Source organism: Ceratotherium simum, chromosome 21 (genome assembly GCF_057802395.1).
Source record: "Ceratotherium simum simum isolate JZ-2026a chromosome 21, ASM5780239v1, whole genome shotgun sequence".
In the NCBI taxonomy this organism is placed as follows: domain Eukaryota; kingdom Metazoa; phylum Chordata; class Mammalia; order Perissodactyla; family Rhinocerotidae; genus Ceratotherium; species Ceratotherium simum.
Genome location: NC_141920.1, coordinates 28,763,363 through 28,781,311, shown reverse-complemented (window position 1 = coordinate 28,781,311; position 17,949 = coordinate 28,763,363).

Below are 17,949 nucleotides of genomic sequence, written 5' to 3'. Positions count from 1 at the left end.
GAGGCCAAGACCTCCGTCTGGAGGGATGGGGGAGGGAGGGAGTGAAGAGAAACCAAAGAGCCAGGCAGAGCACCCTCCAGAGGCAGCAAAGCATGAAGGGGTGAAGAGAAAACCCGGGTCACCAGAGCTGAGCCCCAGGATCAAGGCAGGGCTCTCACTTCTGCTCCCTGGAGCCACCACCAGGCCATCACTGGTCCCCCATCTAGAGCAGGGCTCAGCCGGCTACCGGAGGTCAGGAGGCCTCAGCTGCAGGGGGAGGAGCAGGGGATGTGCCAGAAGGATGAGAGAGGGGAGTCCCAACAGCACTGGGTCCATAAGCGCAATCAGCACACCTGCAGGGCTCCAGAGGGCTCCCCCAGGGGTCCTCTGGCCTTGACTTTTCTTCCGTTCTCCACTACTCCCTTTCCTTTCCTTCCCCCTTACTTCTATCCATCCCTCCTTCCATGGCTCCCTTCTCTCCCTTCCTCCATTCCTTTCTTCCACACTTCCCCCTCCTCCCTCCATCCTCTCTCCTTCCTTCCACTCCTTCCCCATTATGAAATCTCGGAGGGAGAAGCTACGTGCCCCAAAGGCGGGGGAAACCTGGCCTGACCGTGGTCAGGACCCTGGACTTCACCCTAAAATGAAACGTGACTGCTGAGCCGGCGTCCTGATGGTGTCCTGAGCCTGTGATGACCTCCTTGGACTCTCAGAAATCAATTACAATGGGGGTCTCGACTCCTCTCTGCCCTCAAGTCAGAGGGTGTCTCCCAGAGCACGTGAATGTCCTGAGTATTACTGGTGGGTTTGGGGGGGGGGTGCCCTGGGGCCCTGGATTATGAGCTGGTCACCTGGGACTAATTGCTGAGCCCCTCTGCGCCCTAATTTTCTTGGCTGAAACATCACGGGTGGAGAAGAGGGTGAGATGGGATGACACCCATTTGCGCTCAGTCACGGAAGTGCTTCTGTCCTGCCCAGTCCCTTGCTGGCACAGGCCTCTGACCTTTCTCCCAGGCCCCTGGGGCAGAGCCAACTCCCAGCTGATGTTGGCAAGTGGCTGGGAGGATGGACGGGCAGACTGTCAGGGCCGGCCTTGTGCCCAGAGAACCTTCTGTGCCACTGTTCCTTGGCCAGGCAGGCCCAGCCCACTGGCCACTTCCCGCGCCCCTGGCAGGACAGGGCTGCAGGCCCCTCCTCTCCTGCATCTCGCTCAGCTGACCACGTTGGCCACCCTCCTCCCCCCAGGCCCTGGAAACAAAAGTCTCCAATATAAATGCAAATTCGCTACTGTCCCCAGTCTCAGGCTGGCAGCTCCGGCCTGTGCTACAGGCTGGGGACATGAGCAGAGCTGGCCCAGAGGAGATAAGGCGCTTCTGGGCCACCCCTGCCCTCTGCCCTGCCCACTCCTCAGCCTGTCAGCTCCACACAGACCCCAGAGAGTCCCAGCCCTTCCTCTCTGCTGCCCCATAAGGCCTGCGATGGGCCTGCAAAGCCCCCCTTGCCGCAAACCTCAAATAGTGATGATGTTCCACCCTCCTGCTCTCTAGGGCTGGCAAGGACAAAGCCAGGGAAGCAGATTGGAGAAAGCTCAGGCGACGTGTGGGCTAATCTCTACCACCGTCCTCCACCGGGCTCGGGGCGGCCACTCGCCCGTCGCATTCCTTTGTGTGGATTAGAAACAGGCTCCCCTTCTTCCTGGTGTAGGGCAGCCCCTCAGCAGGGGGAGAGGCAGCCTCTTAGCCCCCAGCTAGGCACCCATGAGCGCACAACTTGCACAACCGTGAGCCACAGCTCTTGGCAGGGCCCATCTCCTCTTTGGGACTTGGTTTCCCCTCTGGCCGTGGGAATCACCTAGAGAGACTCCAAGCCCTGCAGAGCTCCACTCAGGCAGAGAACACAGGGCCCCTGGAAGTGGACAGCGCAGCCCCACTGGTAAGACCTCCTCCAGTTCCAGTATCTTATCATCCTTCCATTCCCAGGCCCCAGATATCCCAACCCACAAGCCACAATTCCAGGATTCTTCATGAGGGAGCAAGGCGTCTCTGGCAGAAGCATTCTGTGATCCACACGAGACAGAGGTGGGGTAGGTTTAGGGTCACAGGCAGGGCTCTCAAATGACCCAGGTTCAAATCCAGTACATTCCTAGCTCCAGCTCTAATGTCACCTCCTCAGAGAAGCCTCCCCTGATGACCTCATATGGAGCAGTCCCTTCCCTACCTCCAGAGCCCACGTCACATCGCCTGTTGAGTTTCTTCACGGCATTTACTGTTATGTGAAATTCTCTCGTTCACGTATGTCTTCCCCCGGTAATTTTCCGTCTCCCCCTTCCCTTGTTGGAATTCATGTTTCTACAAGAGCAGGCACCGTGGGTCAGTATCTCCTCCCTCGACACTTTCTGAGAGAGAATGACGGATCCCCCGCCGTAGGGTTCCTGTAAATTGTTCATTGAGACAGCCAACGTTGCTTAGCCGAGGGCCAGCACACGGTAAGTGCTCAGTCAGTGCTAATGGTTGTTGTTGTTACTGTTATCATGAAAGGGCTGTGGGTGTCCTGGTCCCAGAGGTCCTGGTCCCGACACACGTCTCCACAAATTCCAAAGCCACCACTGGGGTCACATCCTCCTTTCCATTCACTCACCCTGTGACCACAGGCAAACTGCTTCTTCTCCTATGCCTCAGTTTCCCTCTGTAAAGTGAGGGGGTGATTTCCTTGTTGCCTGAAACTTCACAAAGTCACTATGAGTGCCAAGTGACATAAAGAGGGAAACACACTTTTTAGTCCCTAAATGTGATTTCAATACAACGAAGAGCTCTGCATGCCTCTCCCTATTGCCCGGCCTCTGAATTCATGACGTCTGCATCATCTAGAGTCTTCCAGAGCCCTCGGCCTGGAATCCTGAGCCCGCTTCTCCCTGACCCAACTCAACTATGTCAGGCTTCTTGAGGGAGGGGTTTCCATTAACGCAGGGTTTCTCCAAGTTTCGACATAATCGTACCACCTTCCCCCCGCTGCCACTTGCATTTTGTCTGTATTTCATGCAATTTACTTAATATTTTTCTTTAAATTCCCTCATTTAAAAAATAAAGCCAATTCATGCTAATGGGAGACTTTATCCCACTGCCATAAATGAAAATTAGTCTTGATTACTATAAAAAGAGGATATCTGTTGATATTCGCTAAAATAATTGCTTACGTATTAAAAGTTTGATACCCCAGAAAGATGGGAGTCCTGACTGAGGTTTTCAAGTTCTCAAGCTGAGAGTTCTCTGGGGGATTTTCTTTATTCCTTCGTTCACTGGACAAACATTGCACAAGAAGCTGACGTGCCCAGCCCTGGTGGCAGTAGCTGCAGGAGACGCCGTTTCCAGCCCTCAACATAGAGGGTCTAGTTGAGGCAGCAACTTACAACCTTCAAAATATGGTTAATTAGCAGAGAATCATCACTCAAGCTGGCCTCACTGGGCGCATCTTGGCTCTCTTCTCCCAACGTCACCTAATGAAGGCATCTTACCTATGGGGGAGTGGGAAGGAAGGAAGGAAACAGGGGACATCTTTATCGGCCAGGGTGACGGTCTCCATGCACACAACCGCAACCGAGCATGCCGGCTGACTGTTCCCACTCAAAACGCAGACCAGGACCCCCCACCAGTGCCATCCATCTACTTTGCTGATTCCAGACTTTTGGGAAGGGCAATTTAACATGATGGCATGTTTTTCAGGAAAGGAATGAAAAGTGAGACCACTGGCAAGTTTGGTAAAATGTATCAGAAACCTTTCATTGGATGGGCAGCTTCTCTCCTAGGACTTTATCTAAAAGAAATCATCATGAATGTGGGCCACGATAGCTGCAGGATGTTCTTGGCAGCATTGTTGATAATAGTGAAAAGTTGAAAGCAACCGAAATGTCCATCAATAGAGGATTCAGTAAATAGATAAGATATTCCATACAATGGAAGACTATACAACCATTTACCAATGATGCTGTAGAATATTTAGACGTGCAAAATGTTCATGCTATATTGTTAAGTAGAAAAGTAGCTACAAAACAGAATGTAAATAACAATATGTAATGACAGTATTGGACATTGTGTCCAAAAATTGGACAGTATCTCCAATTTTTAATATATATACATATGCATTGTAGAAAGATTGGGATGGGTTTGGGTTGGAGAGGATTTCTTAAATAAGAATCAAAAAGTCCAAACCATAAAGGCAAATATTAATAAATCAATCTAAATTAGAATTAAGACTCTGTTCAAAGTTTACCATAAAAAAGTGAAAAGATAAGCCACAAGTTGGGAAAGTTTTGTAACAATATGACTGACAGAGATTAGTATCCAAAATATATAAAGAGTTTCTACAAATCAATAAGACAAACAAAAAGAAAAATAGGCTAAAGATTTGAACTGACATAGCGAACAGAAAACATGAACAGCCAATAAACATACGAAAAGATGCTCAACCTCTTAGCAATTAGGGAAATCCAAATTAAAAGCTCACTTCAGGGGCCGGCCCAGTGGTGCAAGCGGTTAAGTGCTAGAGCTCCGCTGCAGCGGTCCAGGTTCGCCGGTTCGGATCCCTGGCGCACACCAACGCACTGCTTGGAAAGCCATGCTGTGGTGGCATCCCATATAAAGTGGAGTAAGATGGGCATGGATGTTAGCCCAGGGCCAGTCTTCCTCAGCCAAAAAAAGAGGAGGATTGGCAGATGTTAGCACAGGGCTGATCTTCCTCACAAAAAAAAAAAAAAAGCTCATTTCATATCCACTAGCTTGGTGAAACTTAAAAAGCTCGACAAATCCAAATGTCATCACTTGTGTGGAACAAGGAGGACTCCTTGACAATTGGTGGTGGGGGAGCGGGGATCAATTTGTACAACCACATTGGAGAACAACTTGGCATACTCTACAACCCAGCAATCCCGTTCCTGGAGACATCCTAGAGAAACTCGTATGTGTGCACAGGAAATGTGGGCGACAGTGTGCAGATTGGCAGGACTGAGCCCTTCCCTCAACCCCCTGCCCTTCAGCACCTGAAAAATTCATCTCCCTTCTGACCTGTCTTCTGACTTTCTTTGGACAATGTTTGCCCCAGGGCTGGGGCTTTAATTCTCTCACACTTCTGGGTGGTGTAACCCAGGCCTGTTGGGCAGCCACTGGGCAATCCAGACCCCACGCTCATCATCTGAGCGGAAGTAGTAGGATGAGCTAGAGCTACAGTGACTGTCACAGGGGGCAGGGAGAGGCCAAGAGTGCTCAGTGTTAGGAGAAGAGGTGGCAGGGTTGTGGGTAGGGCTAGTTCATAAATGACAGTTCATCCAAATAATAGACTGCTCTGCTGCAGTACAAAAGAATGAACAGCTCCATGTGAGCCAGTCGGAAGCATCTCCGAGATACATTGCCAAGGGGAGAAAGCAGGCAGAGCAGCTACCATTGTGAAAAGGGGAGGAGTGAAGTGTATATGCACATATTCACTTGTGTGTGCACAAAATGCTTCTGAGCACAGAAAACTGGCCTGGGGGGAGGGGAATAGGGTGGCTGGGGGTCAGAGGTGGGAGAGAGACTTCACTGTGTCCCCTCGTGTACTCGTATTCTGTACACTGCATGTGAGACTATGGAAAAATAAATAGATACAGTAATTTAAAAATGGAAACAAAATGCAGTCATTAAATATAACACATATAACTGTTAAGAGAGTTGAACCAGTTGCTGATCACCAGCTGACATAATGCTACTTTGTAAACAATTAAATCATATTGCTTTCAACCAAGATAAGGTGTTTTTTGTTTGTTTGTTTGTTTGTTTCCAGCCAACTGTTTTAGGTTTCCGACTTTTCCATGGACCCTGTGGCTTCTTGCATTGTGCCAGCCGGGCCAAATGCCTGCAGCAGATCCTTTCATCACCCATGCCCAGCGGTCCACTGATTCCCCACTCTTAGGTATTCATTCCTTTGACTTAAGTCATCTGTTGGGTCCTACCCTGGGGTTGCTCTTTAAGTCCAGTGAGTCCATGGGGAATTGGCATGACCTCCCTTACTCAGAAGCCAAAATGCACAAGGTCACCTTCTGGACCTCAGTCTCCCGCTGGGCTGTGTGGTATACGTGTGTCTCTCCACCTAAGGTGCTCTGTGCTCTCCTACCCCTCAGCCCCTTGCTCACTCTTCTCCAGCCACACTGGCTTCCGTGTTCTTCAAACACCCCACTACGTCGGGTGGAATTCTAAGATGGCCCCCAAGATTTCTATCCCCCCGCCCAGGTGTACATGTTCTGGACCAGGAATATGATGGATTAGGTTATGTCGTATGGCACAGGTGACTGTGCCAGACTTGTGACTTACAGAACTGTGAGCTAAATGGGTGTTGTTCTAAGCCCCTAAGTTTGTGGTCATTAGTTACATTTAACAGAAACTAATACACATGCCAAGCCGCCTCCACTCTGGGCCTTTTTTCTGATGAGTCCCTCAGCCTGGACGGCTCTCTCTGCAGATATCCACAGGGCTCCCTCCCTCCACCCAAGTCTCTGCTCAAATGTCGCATCCCAGAGAGGCTGCCTGGCCACACCTCCCAGAGCAGCACCACCCGTTCATTTGCTATTCCTTGGCCCACCTTATTTTTCTATATATCACTTACCACTACCTGACATTATATGGTTTCAGTTTCAAGCAAATAACTTTTTTTAACTTTTTATTTTGAAATAATTTTAAGCTTACAGAAGAGTTGCAAACATGGTACAAAGAATTCCCATATATCCTTCACCCAGAATCCCCAAATGTTGGCATTTAAACACGTTTGCTTTATCATTCTTTCTTTGTATAGAGAGCAATTTTTTTCCTGAACCATTTGAGAGTAAGTTGCTACTGGATTGCCCATTCCCCCCTAATACTTCAGTCTGTGTTTCCTACAAACAAGGAAATCCTCCTCCATAACCGCAATAAATTCATCAAAATCAGGACATTGACACTGATACATTACTATCATCTAATCTTCAAATCCCAGTCAAATATTGTCACTTGTCCCAATAATAATGTCTTTTATAATAAGCAAAAAGATCCATCCAGAAATACTCATTGTATTTAGTTGTCTTATCTCTTTCGTCTTCTTTCATCTGGAACAGTCCCTCAGTTTTTCCCTGCCTTTCATTATCAGGACACTTCCCAAGATTACAGGCCAGTTATTTTATAGAGGGTTCCTCAATTGGATGTAACCCGATGGCTCGTCATGATTAGATTTAGGGTTCTCATCTTTGGCAGGATCATCACAGAAGCGACTTTGTGCTCTTCTCTGTGCATCCTACCGGGAGCACACGCCAGTTTGTCCCATAACAGGTGATGTTTTCTTTGATCGCTTGATTTAGGTAGCATCTGCCCTGTTTCTCCACGATGAAGTTACTCTCCCTCCCTTTGTAATTAATACATTATCTCATGGGGAGATACTTTAAGACTATAAATATCCTGTCCTCGGCAAATTTTCACATAATGGTTTTGGTTTTAGCAACCAGTGATGATTCTTGCCAGAATCAACTATTACCATAATATTTCCATCCTTCCTTCTACATTTATTATTGGATGTTCTACTGTAAGAAAGAGCTTTCTCTTCTTCCATGTGTACATATGTATGTATGTACATATGTATGATATCAGTGTGGATTCATAGAGTCCTTTTGCTTCTTTTTTGGTGAGGAGATTGGCCCTAAGCTAACATCTGTTGCCAATCTTCCTCTTTTTGCTTGAGGAAGATTGGCCCTGAGCTAACGTCTGTGCCCATCTTCCTCTATTTTGTAGATTTGTAGAGACACATATATATGTGGGTCGCCGCCACAGCATGGCTTGATGAGTGGTGTAGGTCTGCATCCAGGGTCCTAACCTGCGAACCCTGGGCCACTGAAGCAGAGCACTACGCCACTGGGCCAGCCCCACAGAGTCCTATTTTTATTCAATGGATTATAATCTGTTACTGTCGTCATTTGTTTTCATGCTCAAATTGTCCCAGACGTTGCCAGTAGCTTCTCTGCTCTTTTGACATGCCCCCAGCATTACTCGAGCACTTCTACACTTGATAGCACAAGTGGATGTCCCAGGCTCACTGTGTACTTGCCTGTCCCAGGCCTCAAATCAGCCATTTTCCCAAGGAGCCTGGTTCCTTTCAGTGGAGGGGAGTATTCAGAAACTAAGATCTGGGCGCTAGGAGCACTCGTTGCTGGATGAGTGTTAGTGCTCCTGGGCTCTCTTTGTGGGCAGAGCTGGGAAATACATGTTTTACCTGTATGCATAACACACACGCACATTTGCATCTATGCCCATTTATCCATATATTTCAGAAGCCGTGAGTTTACACCGATCCCTCCAACTCCGTTCCAGCACCACAGGGTTCACCCTAGCCTCTCTCATTTCCATGTTTGTAGTTCCCTTCTCTGACAGTGAGAAGCCTGGTTCTCATTAGCCTTGATATATGTACTTATTTGTTCAATCCCCGACCCACTGAGCCACAGCCTGACTCGGCTGCCTTCCCTGCCTGGTCTCCCACCTCACCAACCGCCTCCAACAGACATGGGGAAAGGGAAGGAGGAAGGAGGAAAAGGGCAGCTGAATACTTTCATTTTATTTTTTGGAACTAGTCAAACATTCACTTGGTACAAAAATAAAAACTATAGAAAAGTACACAGTGAAAAGTCTCCCTCCTACCCTGTCTCTCATTCTAGTCCTACTGCTCTTCACAGGTAACAAGTATTCTTAGTTTGTCAAATATAAAAACTAATATAAAAATATTTTTTATTTCCTCCTCTTTTACACAAAGTATTCCTCACATTTCTTTTCTTACTTGTCAACACATCTCAGAGATCTTTCTACATCAGTACATAAAAAGCGGTCTCACCCTTTTTGTGGCTATATAGTATTCCTTTGGTTAGTCCATACTTCATTTAATCAGTTCATGTATAATAGACATTTAGATTGAATCTAATATTTTGTCAGGCCAAACAAGACTGCAGTGAATAACCCTGAATTTCTTCATTTCACATGTGTCCAAACACATCCAGAGAATAAATTTTCAGAAGTGGGATCATTGGTGTGACCTTAAATTTTCGATGTTTAATGATTAATGGTCTGTCTCCTCTCTTAGAATATCAGCTCCAAGAGAAAAGGGACTCTGTTCTATTCACTGCTATTTTCTCAGTACCAGGAGCCACTAGAATATGGTATGCACTCAATAAATATGTGTTCAATGAATGAATGAATGTCCAATGCTCTCTGATTCTGGACTTGACTGTCTCAAGCTTGTTTGGAGCATTCATCGTGTGCTAGGTGATCATCTTGCCAATCCTCCAGACTCCCCTGTGAGGTAGGGACTGTCTTCATAGCCCCACTTTACAGATGAGGGCCCTGAGGCCCAGAGAGGGAACATGACTAAGCTGATGTCACACAGCTAGCCAATGGCCAAGCCACAGTCCCCACCCAGTGAGTCAGACTCTGGAGCCACTAACAACCTCACCAACTGCTCTCAACACATCTCTTCTCTCTCCCCCCACACACAGCTCAGCCTTCCAGCCCTGCGTGGAACCCGCTTCTTGCCTCACACACTTTCCTGGTCCTATCCACTTCTTCTCAGCCTCACCCCCAGCCAAAGCGCCTGCTCCCCATCCTCAGCCAACACAGGACAGGACCAAGGAGAGGAGCTGTCATTTCCATACAGCTGTCCCCAGGAGCCAGGCCCTGCCCAAGCCCCCCCATTTTCCCTGAAAAGGCTGAATTGTCTTGGCTGTTTGGGGGGCACCTCTCAGCACAGGCCAGGCTGCCTGGGCAGGGCCTGGCTGGGCTATTATGCTACATTATCTCACTCCCCTGCTCCTGAAAAGAACCAGTGACTGCGCGCCCCCCTCAGCCCTCCCCTGCCCGCTCCTGTCTTTTACACTTAATTACCTCACTCATTACCCCGCAGCCTGCAGAGGCCGGACCACAACTGGGGCGTGAGTAATCCTCACATCACACACCCAGCCAGCCGGCCGGCAAGGAGCAAATCGCTCACACAGCCCATAAATAAAGGAACAGGGTCCACTCAGGCCTTCGGAGCAGAAGGACCCTCGTGGCGGCTGCCGGGAGGGGCAGGCATCAGCCTCAGCTTCCCCAGCCTTTGCCAGCCCTGGAGAGATGGTGTCCATCTCCTCCACCCCAGACGGTGACCTTGAACTTCCTCAGGCCACTGAAGTCACAGCTCAGTGCCACCGACAGATGGGGCAGCAGGGGCCCGCACCCCTTCCTCCCCACAGCCAGGGAACTGTCCAAGCGTGCCTTCCAGCCTTCCTGCGTGACCCCCCCCAGCCATCTCTCACCACCTCCACCCCGCACAGAATGCTTTGCAAGTCCCTGTGTGTCCTCTTTCTTCCCCAGCTCCTTTGTCCACACTGCCATTCCTGCTTCCTGAGCACTCTTCCTGAACACCCAGGGGCCTGGCTAATTCCTACTCATTTGAGAGGTCACCTCCTCTGGGGAGGCCTCCCTGATCCCTCCGGGCTGGGTTAGGGACTTATTGTACTTTCTCCCATCAAAGCATCAAGCCCTTATGTTGTCATTGTCATTTTGCTCCTGTCTTTTGAAGGAAGGACTGAGTCTCATACATGTCCCACTGTCTAGTGCACAGCCCAAGTCCTGGCACATGACTAGGCCAGTTACTATGCACTAAGTAAATGTGAGTGAGTGAATTAATGAATGAATAAATGAATGAATGAGGTGATGATTGGTAAGCTGGATGTGCTGGACAAAGGGGGTTTGGCCTCCTTTTCCCTGTGTCATGGGCCTCCTCCCTCCCATGCCATTGGCTCCTGGAGTCCAGGGCCCCTGAGCTCATAAGGGTGGACGACCTGGGACCTCTCTGGGGGTTAAACTTCCCTCCAATCTCTAGAAGCTCAGGCTCCTTCCCTCGTATCACCTTGGGAAACACCAACTTCTCACTGCTGTCATGAGACAGTCCAGCCTTGGCCCCAAAGTAGCCTGCACAACCTCTTCTCCATCACCTTAAAGTCTTCGGCTGGTCCCATCACCTCCCACATCACCTCAGGGCAGCTGGCAGAGGAGCTGGCTGTGTGGTCACTTCTCCTGGTCTGCAGGCCTTCATCTCATCCTCCTGCTCCCCTCCCAGACCCGGGATAAGGCAGGGAACTTGGAAAGACAGCCCTGGCCGGTGGGGGCGGTGGAGGATCTAAGACCTGATAGGCCAGAATTCATGGGACCCTTTGATATCTGGTGAAGCCTATGGATCCTTTCTCAGAATAATGTTTTTAAATTGATAAAATAAAATACATAGAATTACAAAGGAAACCAATTATATTGAAACAGTTAGCAAAATATTAAAAACAAATTTGCATTACAGTAATACGTGTGCTTCTTTATTACATATTATAACACAATATTTAGCAAATAACTGTTGTAATTTCCAAGTCATGATGAGCATAAACAATATTTCAAGATATCTGGAACATGATCTGTAACGTGATAAGAAAATATCTGTGATTTCTATTAGTAACAAAGTCACAGGTCCTGCTAACACCACTGTGGTCCATTGCCTGCATTCATCATTGAAGGAATGATAAATTTCAGATAGAAGCCAGTGAAATTAAAGATTTCCTATCTGAGGTAATGATGGACCTCCTGAATTCTTCCTTTTCTATGGACCCAGGTTAGGGCACATGTGATAGGGAATGACAAGTACATCACGAACATTGGAGCACTCCCCTTCCCGGATCCTGGCAGACATCGTTAATCAATTACAGCCCCAGCTCAGTTCCAGAATCTATCTCAGCACCATGCTCCAGGCAACTGCTACCAACCAACCAAAGTGGCCTCTTGAGCTGTAATCAACTTGCCATTCTTGGGGGGCGGGGGAGGGGACAATGCCATTGTGAGAATGAGATTATGGGAGAAAAGGTAGTAAAATGAGGTTTAGCAACAATATGGGAGGAGCATAAAAACAGACCACTTGCTAGTAGCCTAATGTATGTCGTCAGGACAAACGGTCACCAAAAAGCTTATGAACTGTCAGGTCGTGTTATTAGAAGTCCAATATCTAGAGTGAGGAAGGTGACAGTCCCCCTCTGCTCGTCTTTGCTCATATATTTCTGAGGGTTCTGTGTTCAGTTCTGGGCCCTACACTTTCAGAAAAACATCAGAAACCTGGACTATGATTCAGGGAAGCAACCAGGATGGGCGGACGTGTGGAAACCATATCCTGTGCCACTTGTCTGTTCACACCATGATCACATATCAAGACTTTCCTCTGAGGCACGCTGTGCTAGGAGCTGGGAACACAAATGCGAACAACCCCAGGCCCCCGCCCTTGGGGTGAGGACAGTGGAAAAAACTGAGTGTCTGCATATCCCCAAGGGGCCATCCTGGCCCGGAAGGATGGAGTCTGTGAGCCTGCACTCAACCCGAGAAAGATATCACTCCTGGAGTTTCCAGACAACGGCATGGGCTGCTGAATCATCCAGCATCCATGGCCACAAACATGCCCGAAGAATCTCCAAGAGGATCAGAAGCCAGGATTGGAGTCTTCGCATGCAGAAAAAAAAAGCCCCAGATTAAGCCAAGGCCCTGGCCTGAGGGAGACTTCACTGCTAACACCAGGGGACCCCAAGGCCAGAGCTCATGCTGCTGACACCAATGGACACTGACACCTGGACCTTTGTCGCTGCTGCGTTTGGACACTCAGTGTAGAGGCTGCCACATTCTAGCCAGAAGGGCATGAGGCTAGCCACCTGACCACCTCTGGCTGCAGAGGAAGCGGGGCCAGTATGCACTCCACTAGTGGGAGGAGAGGACTCATAAGGCAAGGGTGCCGGAAGGTGCTGGGCAGCTAAAAGGAGGGTCACCTGTGCACTCCAGCCACCACGGATCAGGTGCTTCTGGCATGCCCAGCTTTGTGCTCAGCACTTTACATGGATCATCTCTGTTAATCATTTCAGCTCTCTGGCATGTGTGCTGTGCTTATCAATGCCCATTTTACAGATGAGAAGAGGGAGGCTCAGAGAATCTAAGTCATTCGCCCTGTTCTTCTAACTGCTCCACGGAGCTGGGCCAGCTGTGGCAGGGGGACTTATTATCCACTTTGAAGCTGACCCAGACAACTGAGCTCTGGGTGCCACTAGTCCTGGGACCTCTAGGATTCCAGACTTAACCTGCCCCAGCAAAGCTAGACGGGATCCCCGTATCCCAGCCAAGCACCTGCTGCCTTCTGGACTCAACACAGAAGTCGTTCAGAGAGGTCTTCCTGGACCACCCGGCTCAAACAGCCCCCACCCCACTCTATCTTTGCCCCATGTCACTTGTCTTCCTAGTGCTTCCCAGAGGCTGGCACATCTACCTACTTGTCTACGATCTGTCGGCACAGTAAGATGTGAGCTGCATGAGGGCAGGCCTTCGTCTTGTGCGCTGCTGGGTCCCAGCCCTTAGCACAGGCACACAGCAGGTGCTCAGGAAGTCTCTGCAGACTTACCGGCTGTGAGCCCTGGGCAAGTTCTTAGCCTCTCTGCGCCCAGTGTCCTTCTTTATGAAATGAGTATAATCACACACACTACCTCCATGAGGATGCCATGTGAGGATTTCGTAAGTTCATGCGGTATCACAGCCAAGCAGACCTTGTAGTGACCCCCTTCTGTGCACCAGGCCAGTGGGATTTCACTGGAGGACCTTGACCGTTAACAGCCACGGGAATCAAAGAGGAAAGGCTCCTTGGGGCTGGAAGTTCCAAGAGGTGATGTGGAAGAGGGTGGACTCGGGGTTAACAATGGCTGATGTTATTGAGCACTGACTGTGTGCAAACTGGCGTCCTAAACACCCCACGCATTTCCCACCTGCTCTGCGAGGTAGGTACCATTAGTATCAACATGCTCATTTGACAGGCGAAGAAACTGAGGTACAAAGAGGATAGGTAACTTGCTCAGGGTAAATAACTGGTTGGTAAGCAGCAGAGGCAGGATTTGAACCCAGGCCATCCATGCTTTTAGCCCCTCTGCTCCCCTGCCCCTCTGCAGCTGGGGTGGGATGGAGGGGAGGACGGGAAGGTGTGCACTAGGGGCATGTGATGTTCTGACTCCTTAGGAGTCTGTCCACCCACCAAGTCTGGGGTCAGGCACAGGTCAATATTGACAGCCCCCTGCCTCCATGCACCTGGGCCATTTCCTGGCTTTTTCCAGAAGCTGATGGGTCCCAGCTGGTGTATAAGCAGAGGCAGGGTGCAGGAGGCAGAGCCTGGGGTGCTGAGAGGGGTTGATTTCTCTGTGCCAGGAGCCCTGGGAGCCCGGAAATGCCAATTATGCAGCTCCAACAGCCGCCTCAGCATCTGCCAGGGATGGTTCTGGGCTTGGCTGGTGGAGAAGAAAGGGAGGCAGGAGGGGCCACGGTGAGGTGAAGGAGCCAGCCTTGATCTGGCAGGTAGCTGCCTGAAAGTCCCAGAGAAGAGACCTCCCCATGCCTCAGTTTCCCCAACTGTCAACTAGGGTGGGGAGGGGATGATGCTGATATCCCAGAGGCTGTTCAAGTAGAGCTTCCATGTATCAAGAGCTAACTATGCTCCAGACCTCACACAGCCCTATTTAGCAGATGCTATTATTGGCCTCAGTTTACAGAGGTAAAATAGAGGCACAGAGAGGCAAAGTGACTTGCCCAAAGTAACACAGCTTGGGCAAGTAACAGAGCTGAGATTCAAACTTGGCTCAGAGTGACCCAGGGCAAAACTCTGAAGCATCTCACTTGCTTGAATGTGGGGCTCTTGTGTAGCGGGCTTTTAGCTACTCCACCCCTGACCCATGCTGGGGGCCTGTCCCAAGTCCCCTGAGCCGGCAGGAGCTGGTCAGACTCCTGCAGCCAGTCCTTTCTAGGGGTTTCAGGGAGCTGCTTACAGCGTGACCTTGTCAGGGATAGAGGTTAGCATGTTGAGGAACATCTCCAAGTTGGAAGGAAAGACACTTTGATGGGGGAACGTCAAGGTCTGTGATAGTCAGGATAGAGACTTGATTGTCTCCCAGAGCAGAGGGAAATCTTGAGAGTTGACAAATCAACCCGAGCTCAGGCCAGAGGGGACCCCAGTGAGTAGGGGTGGCCGAGGAGGTTTTTCACTCATTGGTTTATTCACACATTCAAGAGATGAACTTACTGAGCACTGGTTATCTGCCCAGCACCGTGGAGGCGATGGGGTGTGGCAGGGAACAGAGCATATCTGGGCCCCGACTTGAGGAGCATTCAGCCCTGGCAGGGGGAGGGGGAGGGAGACCTCCTTTGGAGGGCCCTCCCCTACCGGCCCCTACATTGGCACCTTTGGCCGTCTTAGAGAGAGGGACTCTGTGGTTTAAGATCAGGGCTTTGCAGCTAGGGAGCCTCGTTTGAATCCTGACATCTAGCTGGGTCTCCTTGGGCAAGTCACCCTGCCTCTCTGAGCCTCGGTTTCCTCATCTGTAAAATGTGGATAGGTGTAGGCCCCTCCTCGCAGGTTGTTGCGATGGTTAAATGAGGTAATCTCCATAAAGGGTTGGACTTGGCTCCTGGCGCAGAAAAAGTGCTCGGTAAATGTCAGCTGGCATTATCATCATCTGGGACTGTGAAATATGCTCCTTCCTACCACATATCATCCCTGTCCTGGGCTAAATCCTGCGGTCAAGCAGGGGAGCGATGGGAGAAGGGGTTAACTAGGCAAAGGGGGGGGGGGGAAGAGTGCTCTGGGCAGCAGGAACGGTAAATGCAAAGGCCTTGAGGTAGGAGGCTTTGAGGGAACAGGGTAGAAGCTTCAGGAGGGTCTGGGACCCTGCCACGCCCCCAACCACCCCAGTTGGCCCTTTCCTGAATTCTGTTGAGGCTCTGAGCTCCTGAGCCAATGAGGAATAAAAATGGAAACGTTCCCAGAAATCCCCGCCAGGACCTTTGCAGCTGGAGAGGAGGCAATGGGGCGGTCATAGCACGGCCTCTGGAGCAGACTATATGTGTTGGACCCATGGCTCACCACCCACTGGCTGTGAAACCTTGGACAAGTGACTTAACCTCTCTGGGCTCAGCTGCCTCCTCTGTAAAATGGGGCTAACAATACTGTCTGCCTCAAAAGGCGAGGGTGAGGATCAACTATGGTAATATTTGTAAAGGGTGCAGATCAGTGCCTGGCACGTGGCCCAGAGCTGGAAGTGTTTATTAAATGAATAAAGGAAAGAGAAACATGCAGCGGCCGTGGGGAGGTGCCTGCCACTCTGCTCTCCTGCAGACCGCCGTCGCTGAGAGCCTCCAGCTGCACCTTCACACTGTGCCACAGCGTGGAACCGAGGCCTCTTCCAGGACAGCCAGCGATGACTGCAGTGGGGAACTGGGGCCTGGCCCTTCTGTCCAGCATGGGACTCCTCTGCAGGACATCTTTGCGCTGGAGCTCCCCGTCGGGTTGGTTCCCTTAGAGCCGCACCCTCCCTGAGGCTCCTCTCACCCCATCTTCGCCTCCCACCTCTCCTTTCTCAGGTGTCAGATGGGGCCCCTGGCCTGAGGCGCTCCTCTCTTCCTCACAGGTGTTACCCCAGTACAGCTCCTGCATGCCCACCTCCATTCTCACATCCGCTTCCCAGAGGCCCAGAGTGACCAGGGAGAGAGCACAGCATTTATCCACCCCAGGGAACCCACCGCGTGCCCCAGTGCATCGTCTCTGAGTCTCGGTGTGCGGTCCTACCCTCTTTCATTTGGCTCCAAGAAGAAGGCCTGGATAAAACGCACTGGAGAAACAGGGCTGAGTAAGTGACGCTTCCCAGAGAGAGCCCCATCAGCGTGGAGCGGATGCACTTGTGGCCACTCTCCTCCTTGGAATTCATACAGAATTCCATTATCAGTTCTGGACAGCAGCTCAGGGACCATCTTGTCCCATGCCCATTTGACAGATGAGAAAGCTGGAGCCCAGCAGGGGAGCAGAGGGAGCAGAGCTGGGGCTGGAATCCGGCTCCCGACACCCAGAGCAGTGTTCCTTCCTAACACCACGCAGTGAAGCCTGCAAATACGATACCCCGCCCTCTCTTTACAAATGTGCAGAGGGAGGCTCAGGGCAGCTCTGCCAGCCACCTAGGGTCACACAGCACTGAGATTCACACACAGACACTGGTAGCTACCCTCCTTCCTGATGGGCAGGGCAGGGTTGAAATCTGGAGGACACCAGAGCAGGCTAGGGAGGACCGAGAGGACCAGAGAGGGTGAGCCTGCAGCCCCCACCAGCTGGACCCATTATGCCAAGCCTGGGGCTCCTCGGGAGGCAGGCAGTGAGCCACATGAATATGGGACCCTCCCTAGCTCCTCTTCCCAGTGACTGTGTGGCCTTGAGCCAGTCATTTCACCCCCATCCGTAAAATGGGCCAATAATAGAGCCTCCTCCAATGAGACCATGATGAGGTTTAGAAGAGTGAAGATAAGTAAATAAAAATAGTCAACCTTTATCAAGTCAAGTCACTGTGTGTCAGGCACTGCTCTGAGCACTTTACAGGTACATTATCATTTAATCATCATCACAACCTTCTGAGACAGGCCCTATTAATAGCCCCATCTCACAGATGAGGAAACAGAGGCACAGAGAATCACACAGCTGGGGAATGGCAGAGCACGGATTTGAACTGAAAACAGGCTGACCCCAAACTCCTCTGTCTAAAGCCCCTGGCAAGGCTGGCTCTGTGAAGGGTAAGTGTCAGGACAGGGCCAGGAACGTGGAGCTGCTCAGTAATGTCGCTGTTGATACAATAATACTTATTGTTGTTGTTGGGGAAATTCGTCACCGGCAATGCTATCTTCCCACAAGTCAGAAGAATAAACATCCTGATACGTTTTATGAAACTTTATCATTTCTTCTCTTTAGAAAGAAAGGAGTAGCTAGCAAGTGGTCAAGGTAAATGCTTGTTGAACTGAAACATTTATGGTCTTTTTGAAAAAGCACAGAAAGAAGGGGGGAAAAGCCCATAGTCCTACCACCCTCCTTTCACTT